Source organism: Brachyhypopomus gauderio, chromosome 13, assembly GCF_052324685.1.
Source record: "Brachyhypopomus gauderio isolate BG-103 chromosome 13, BGAUD_0.2, whole genome shotgun sequence".
Lineage (NCBI taxonomy): Eukaryota > Metazoa > Chordata > Actinopteri > Gymnotiformes > Hypopomidae > Brachyhypopomus > Brachyhypopomus gauderio.
Genome location: NC_135223.1, coordinates 4,785,899 through 4,793,697, shown reverse-complemented (window position 1 = coordinate 4,793,697; position 7,799 = coordinate 4,785,899). Strand labels below are relative to the sequence as shown.

Here is a 7,799-nt window from a genome sequence, read left to right as displayed (position 1 = left end):
CCAAAGTTTGAAGACCAGTATTTTTATATAATCAGGCATTGCTTTTAATCGTCATAATTATGGAGAGCTAGCTAGATATCGTATGCTCACCGTGTATCTTTCGCCAAGAGAAATTCGTGGGCAGAGTTTAATTACATCTTTGCGGGAGTCATTGAGTTGGATTAACTCTGATTTGATCAACTCTGTCCGATAACTCCAACGCTCCATCGTCATTTGATTATATCAAAACAATACTAGTCTTCAAACTTTATTTGGATTATGTCACGGGTTTTGCGTTGGTGCACTTTATTCATTCACTCCTACATTTTCAATGAGACTGTGTGATCGCGTCCTTCTTTTACTTTACTTGCTGAGCTTAATTTCTACAATGGTTTTAATATTCAAAGGCTCTACAGCAGGGGTCGGCAACCTATGGCACGCGGGCCACCGTTGGCACGCCGAGGCATAATCAGTGGCACGCGACACGCTGGACCAGCATCAGCAAAAAATTTATAATAAAAAATAGAGCACGATCCTCCAATCGAAATCGCTCCTCAACGCGCTGCTCGGCGGAGGCGCTTATACTTATCGATCGATCGCGATATAATACTATAATAATAATTTGTGTCCATTTACACCTTCCCTCCGCTAACAATTTACACTCGCCACATATATATGATGTACAAATGATGCAATACGTGCAATAAAGGAAAAAAAAAAACAATAAAGTGCCGTTCCAGAATAACAAGTGAGAAGTATTTTAAACTTTTATTAAAAAAATGTCTAAAGTCATAGCTCTTCTAATGTTTTTATTCAGCTACTTTTGTGCAAGAATGGCATATACTTCTGTTTAAAGAGCTTCTCCGTGCAGTTTCCGCCTTCTTTTGGCAAATCTGTTAAGATTGGCTGCAGTAAAAAATGATTGACAGCTAACTCTGGCTGATAATTGGCTTAATAAAAATTGATTGACAACGAAAGTGTAGTATCTGATTGGCTGCATTCGAAAATGATTGACACATGCTCCGCCCTTTATCCACGCCCACCGGGGCTCCGGCCTGCAGCATTACATATATGTGAGTTTTTCCGAATTTTGGCGATGCGATAGTCTAACTTTTCCACCTCCTCCTAGCGTAAAAATCTTTTTGCGATATTTGGGGCTTTTTTCGAGTTTTGGTCTTTTTCCATCCAGCTTTTTTCATGCGCATTTTCAAAATGCGCAAAAACTCGGTGGATGGAAAACCGACTTTTCATTCTGTTGAGTAGAAGTGTTATAAGGTACAATTTATTTGGTTAATGTCCAGAAGAGAGAGATAATGTCCTGAGGAGATAATGTCTTGAGGAGTACATGGCTGGTGATGTCACAGTGGTAGTGGTTATTCTGATGGAGAAAAGGATGGTTGAGATCATAGACATGTTTGTAAAGTTGGTTTGATTTGGGGATTGTTTGAGCTCTTAGACCAGTTGGATTCGGATTCTGGTTCCGGGAGTGAGTTGGACATCTTGTCAAAGGTATTGATCATTCCTAACTCAGTCAGTAAAAGCATTTGGCGACTGATATGTGCTCCGCTACAGTCGCAAGCCGTAGATGTTTTTGTTCTTAAAAAAAAACTTTGTGATCTGTATTAGAAGACTCATATTTTTCAGAATGACCTCGAATTCCAGATGAATTCATTGTTTCAAATTTAGCTTCGTCACGTAATGTAACTCAGTAACAAATACATGGGTAAAAGATGTGCCACTCATTTTTTCTGTCTCTGAAGTTTGAATAACTTTTAAAATGTGATCATTTCAAAATAAAGCTATAATTTACTTTGAAATATCTTTTTCTTTGGGCCCCTACCTTGACATGTCTGGCCTTATTATGTTCTGAGATAATATTGAGAGAAAAAGGGCAAAATTGTCTAAATGGTGTAACCATAAAAATGCAGCACCAAGAATATAAGTGTATAATGTGTAATGAAATACACTGGCATAATCTTAAACAAGTGTTTTAATATAAAATAATAATAGAGAAACATGGCAGTTGAATATTTCCATTAACACGGAAAATCATGTCTGCCAAGTTAAATGTGTAATATGTCTGGTGTAACCACCATTTTTGGAGCCATTTTGAACATTTTGAGCCAGAATGTGATGTCAAACAGAAGGACCTCTGAAGACCCCGAATGCCACAAGTCAAGATTAGTAACTGTAAAATGTTACAAAATACAGCAGATTTAGGTCATGGTCAGGTATGATTAGAATACATGTCAAATAGTATGACCTCAGTAAAATGTTAATAAATATGAATCATCATAAAATATTCAAGTTAATATGAAATATAGTTTGAAATAGTGTTTACAGTCGTCCACAATAATGCATGCAAAATTTGGTTTCAATTTGAAATGTCCTGGGGAGTAACTAGGTTACACCATTGCACCATTTCCTTTATGAGACAAATTTGATCAATTTATGGAGAATATTTCTACTTTTAAAGTTTTTTTTGTATTATTATTATTATTATTATTATTATTATTATTATTATTATTATTATTATTATTAATAATAATATAGTAATAATAACAATAATAATAATAATAATAATAAATTTTAAATAAGTGTTATTATTAAAATTATAATATAACATAATATGCAGCTTGAAATGTAGTTTAATTTCACATAGGATACTGCGCATAAACAAGAAGTATGTAGGTGGAAACCTGTGTAGGTAAACAACAAACTCTCTCCTCTTCTAATAGATTCCTCTTACAAGTAAAGAAAAAGTGTCTCACCACAGAGTGCATGTTAATGTGGATCCTGCTGCAAGGGCAAATTACCTTGTTAAAATAAGACAAAGATACGCTACATACAACCTCACATACACATGCTAGTGTTTCATGAGATACACTACACACACCCTCACATACACATGCTAGTGTTTCATGAGATACATTACATACACCCGCACATACACATGCTAGTGTTTCATGAGATTGTAAAATCAGTGATGTAGGTCTGCTAAAAGGGTAGTTTTATTGAGAGGTTTGAAGTCAAAATGGAAGACGAATTAAGGCCCTGGACATTAGACTAACAGTTTCAGTCATCTTCTGTACTTTAGCTATCAAAGAGAAAGAGACACAGAAGATCACAAACATCCAGTCACAGATCTGCCCAGGGAAACACAGGTGTAGATGAGGGAAGAGTGGAAGCAGTATCAAAGGCAGTACAGAGAGAAGAGAAGAAGAAATGGGTGCTTGCTGAAGTTTTGAACCTTACTCCTCTATCACTGCATTCAACAGCAGACGAGCAGCTTTTAATGTCCCTCCAGAGCCCATAGTGTATGTTGCTGATCACGACTATGTGAAGCCAAGTTTAAAGAGACCACAGGCACCTCCACTCATGTGAGGGCAGTGCAGAAAAGTACCAGCAAACATTTACTGTAATTGGCAAACATTTATAGAAGTAAACACTGCAGTATCACAAAGTCTCATAATGGAAAGACAAGGCCATGTACAGGGTGAACAGCCAATAAGAGGCGTATGACTATGTGCTGTAGAGGGGTAAGACTGTGAGGTGTAGAGGGGTAAGACTGTGTGGTGTAGAGGGGTAAGACTGTGAGGTGTAGAGGGGTAAGACTGTGAGGTGTAGAGGGGTAAGACTGTGAGGTGTAGAGGGGTAAGACTGTGAACTAAGGCGGAAGGGCCAAAACAGTGAAATACGGGCAACATTTGTGGACCATGTTTTGCATGTAAGAACAACTGTGTCTTCAATCGTTCATATTCATAGATTCAATTTCATAGAGAAAACACGTATTTACTGTAATTCAGAAATGTGCTCCCTGTTGAAATGCTGCACATTGACATAAATTCTTACATGTTACTGTTTTTAATTTTTTGTTTTGCATTTTGTACCATATACGATATCAAGAGTAGCTCATGGGGGGGGGTCAGAGGTTCCATTTTCACACCTCAACAAGAGGAGGCTGTATGTGCTCAGGTTGTTTTGAATGTGTAGAGTAAGTTTCTAATTTTGCAGTTTTTCCAGTCAGTTGTCTGTATTTTCTGAATTTGTTTTCAGATTTGTTTTTGTCAACAAATTGCAGTGCAAACAATATTGCTGTACAAATTTCATTCCAGTCCAATTTCTTGCTATCAGTCTCCCACATTCAGTCATGTGTAACTTTGTGTTCTGTGTAAGTTTGTAAAGTTTGTATGTGTGTAACATGTATTTGATATACCACAGAATGTGCAGCATTCTTGAAATCTGCACTGACAGTGTACTGCACTACAGTCTGCACTGACTGTGACTTAAAGTTGCACTGACAACATGACTAAGTATTTTGACTGCCTTGTTCATAGGCAATGACACACAGACTAGATACTCTGATGGCACTGACAGTTCTTACATACACTTTTAGGTGCTACTTGGACACATCATCAGTGATGAACCCAAAGTCATGGGGTGTTTCGGGTCTTTGATCATCAAACACCCTCGCTCGGGCGACCCAGTCGGGGGTGATCAGCCCCCAACTTGTGTCCAAGTGGCCCGCTACTCCACGGATCCCCCCTCCGGATCCATAGCCATCTTGAGGCTTTCTCCGCAGCCTCAATGCTGTTTCTGATGGCTCGCCTGCACAGCTGACCTTTTATTCCAGGGATTTTTAGGGTGTGGGGTAATGACTGGCCAGCAAAGCCCCGGCACCCCACCCATTTTGGTTTACATCGGGCTTTCCATCCTTTACTCCGGCACTCAGACACTAGCTCAGCATACTTGGCCCTCTTGCGTTCGTTTGCCTCTTCCAATCGGTCTTCCCAGGGAACAGTGAGTTCGACCAGCACCACTTGCTTTGTAGACTCTGATATTAATACCATGTCTGGTCAAAGAGCAGTGGCTGTGATGTATTCTGGGAACTTAAGCTGTCTTCCCAGGTCAACTTTGATCTTCCAATCCCGTGCCGTGGTGAGAAGCCCTCCAGAGGAACCTGTCTGATGTTGAGCCTTCTCCCCAGCTCTGACAAAGGTGATGGTATGCTTGGGAGTGTGCTGATACCTGCAGTTAGAGATTGCTAAGCTGAGCATATCAGCCAGGGCCCTGAGTACCTGGTCATGACGCTAGCGGTACCGCCCCTCCCCCAAGGCCTTCGGGCAGCAACTGAGGATGTGCTCGAGGGTGGCTCTTTTCTGGCACAGCTGACATGCCGCAGTGTCTGCTAAGCCCCAGCACTTCAGGTTGGTTGGACTAGGGAGGACGTCATACACAGACTGGATAAGGAACTTGATGTGCAGGGGTTCGAGTCTCCAGAGCTCTGGCCAGGTTACTTTCCGCTGCTCAGCGTGCTCCCACCTTGTCCAGGCGCTTTGCTGATGCATAGCCACCATCTTGACTCGCCGGTCTTCCTCCACCTCCGCCCTTATCTCGTTCTGTACCATTTGCCACTTCTCCCTTCCTCTGGCTTTGTCATAGCGGGGCTTGGGGAAACAGCCAAGACCTGCACGGCCCACTAAGATGTTGTGCTGTAGCCTTGCCTCTGCTCTGTCAACAGCTTCTTGTGCCTTCCATTTCCTCCCAGTTTTCACTTGGATTCCTGCTGTGGCGACTTTTCTGTCTGTGGAGTCCCGGTACATCATGAGCTCCCTAGCACGTGTGACCTTGAACTCCTCCACTATGCCACTGATTGGAAGCTGCAGCATGGTGGAATGGCCATACAGAGCGATGCTGTTGAGGGATCGAGGAAGCCCAAGCCACCTCCGGAGAAACTGACTGATGTTGCGTTCTAGCATTTCCACCGTTGACATGGGCACCTCGTAGACAAGCAGGGGCCAAAGGAGTCTTGGCAGGACTCTGTGCTGGTACATCCAGGCTTTGAATTTTCCTGGTAGCCCGGACTTGTCTATTGCTGTGAGCCATGATGTCAGTTCTGCCTTGGTTTGCTGGAGTGCCTCGAAGTCCCTCATGGAGCTGTTGAAAACTGCCCAGACTTTTGACTGGTTTTTCTGTCACTGTTGGAATTGAGGTCCCTCCTATGGCAAAGCGATACCGGTCAGCCACTCTGCCTTTCTTCAGGACCAGAGACCTGGACTTGGCGGGCTTGAAACTCATTCTCGCCCATGAGATGAGCCGCTCCAGCCCCTGGAGTAGCCATCTGCAGCCAGGAACAGAGGTTGCCGTCACTGTTAGGTCGTCCATAAACGCTCTTATGGGGGGCTGCCAAGTGCCAGTTCTCGACAAAGGGCCCCTACATTCCACCTCAGCTGATTTGACGATCATGTTCATTGCCAAGGAGAAGAGTGGCACTGATATAGTGCAGCCTGTTATAATACCCTTCTCCAGGCGTTGCCAGGCAGATGTTTGTGATCCTGATGTTACCCTCAGCTGGAAGTTGTTATAATAGTCCAAGATGAGGTTGGTAATTCTCACTGGGACATGGTGTTTTGCCAGTGCTGTTTCAACAAGCTTGTGGGGAATTGATCCATAGGCATTCATGAGGTCCAGCCAGAGTGTTGCCAAATCCCCTCTGCTCTCCCTTGCCTCACGAATCAACTGCAATACCACCCCTATGTGCTCTAGGCATCCCGGAACACCTGGGACTCCGACCTTCTGAACTGAGGTGTCTATGTAGCCATTCCTCAAGAGGAAGTCTGTGAGCCGCTGGGACACTATCTTGAAAAAAATCTTCCCTTCGACACATAGCAGCGAGATGATTCGGAACTGCTCGATGTTACTTGCCTCTTCTTCCTTTGGTATCCAAACTCCCTCTGGTGACCTCCATTGAGTGGCTACCTTTCCCCTCCGCCAGATAACCTTCATGATTTTCCAGAGTCGAACAAGGAGATTGGGACACTGCTTTGTAGACTCTGTATGGGACTCCACTTGATCTTGCGGCCATCACTGTTTTTTTTACCTCTTTCAGGGTGGGCTCTGTGATGTTAAACTGTACCGTGGGCTCTGGGGGCTCTACCAGAGCCCTGCATGGGCCAAGAACTTGTTCGCTTAAGGGATCGCCAAACGTAATGTTGAGGTGCTGGTTGATCTCCTCCACAGGACAAGTCAGGTTGCCGCTTTTCTTTTGCCCCAGAAGTTGCTTGGTGAAGGTGATCGGATTGGTTATAATCTAATAATAATAATTATAGGGCTTCTTGGCCCTCTCCTTTCCCTTCTTTCTATGCCATTCAGCTCTCCTGAGTGTGACGAGCTTTCTTCTCAGAATCTGTCTAAGCTCAGACAAGGCATCTCTCTCCTCCTCCTTTGCTGTTGTGTACTGGCGTTTTAGCGTCTTTAGTTCCTGCCTCAGCTGACTGATCTGGAACTCTCGCCGGTTGAGTTTTGCTGGCTGTCTATTTCCGGGCCTCTCTGACACCCCGAAACGTTCGGCTCCAATGGTTATTATGAGGGTGCACATAGCCTGGAGTTTGTGGTCAACGTTGCCCTTTGCTGTTGTTTCCAAGATCTTGTCTATGTCTGTGTCCAGCTGAAGCCATTCCTTGTTGTTGGCGGCAGGCCACTTGACCCGACGTACATCTGGATTTCCATTCTGAAGGGGGACTGGTGCAGCTCGGAGGTTCCGGGCACTGTGGGGATGCTCCGGGCCTGGCTCCTCCTCCGTCTGACCAGGGACTGTGACCAGCACCTTATCTAAAATGCCGGTCACAGCACCTGTGTGTTGCTTCACCTGACCTCCCTTCAGGCAAATTGACTGACCTAAATATTTGCTTTTGGGGCAAAAACAAATAATTTTGAGTGAAGTATCTGCTTTTGCAGGTATTTCATTGAGTTTTGCTGTTTGCACTAACTGTTTTGAGAAATGCACTAGTTGTGATACCAGTGTAAATCATGATGTGATA

General features: G+C 43.5%; 1 pseudogene; it reads right to left on the bottom strand.

Annotated features, from left to right (window-relative positions):
- Positions 1-4,439: 4,439 nt before the first annotated feature.
- On the bottom strand, positions 4,440-7,357 carry LOC143473440 (uncharacterized; annotated as a pseudogene).
- Between the last annotated feature and the right edge of the window lie 442 nt (positions 7,358-7,799).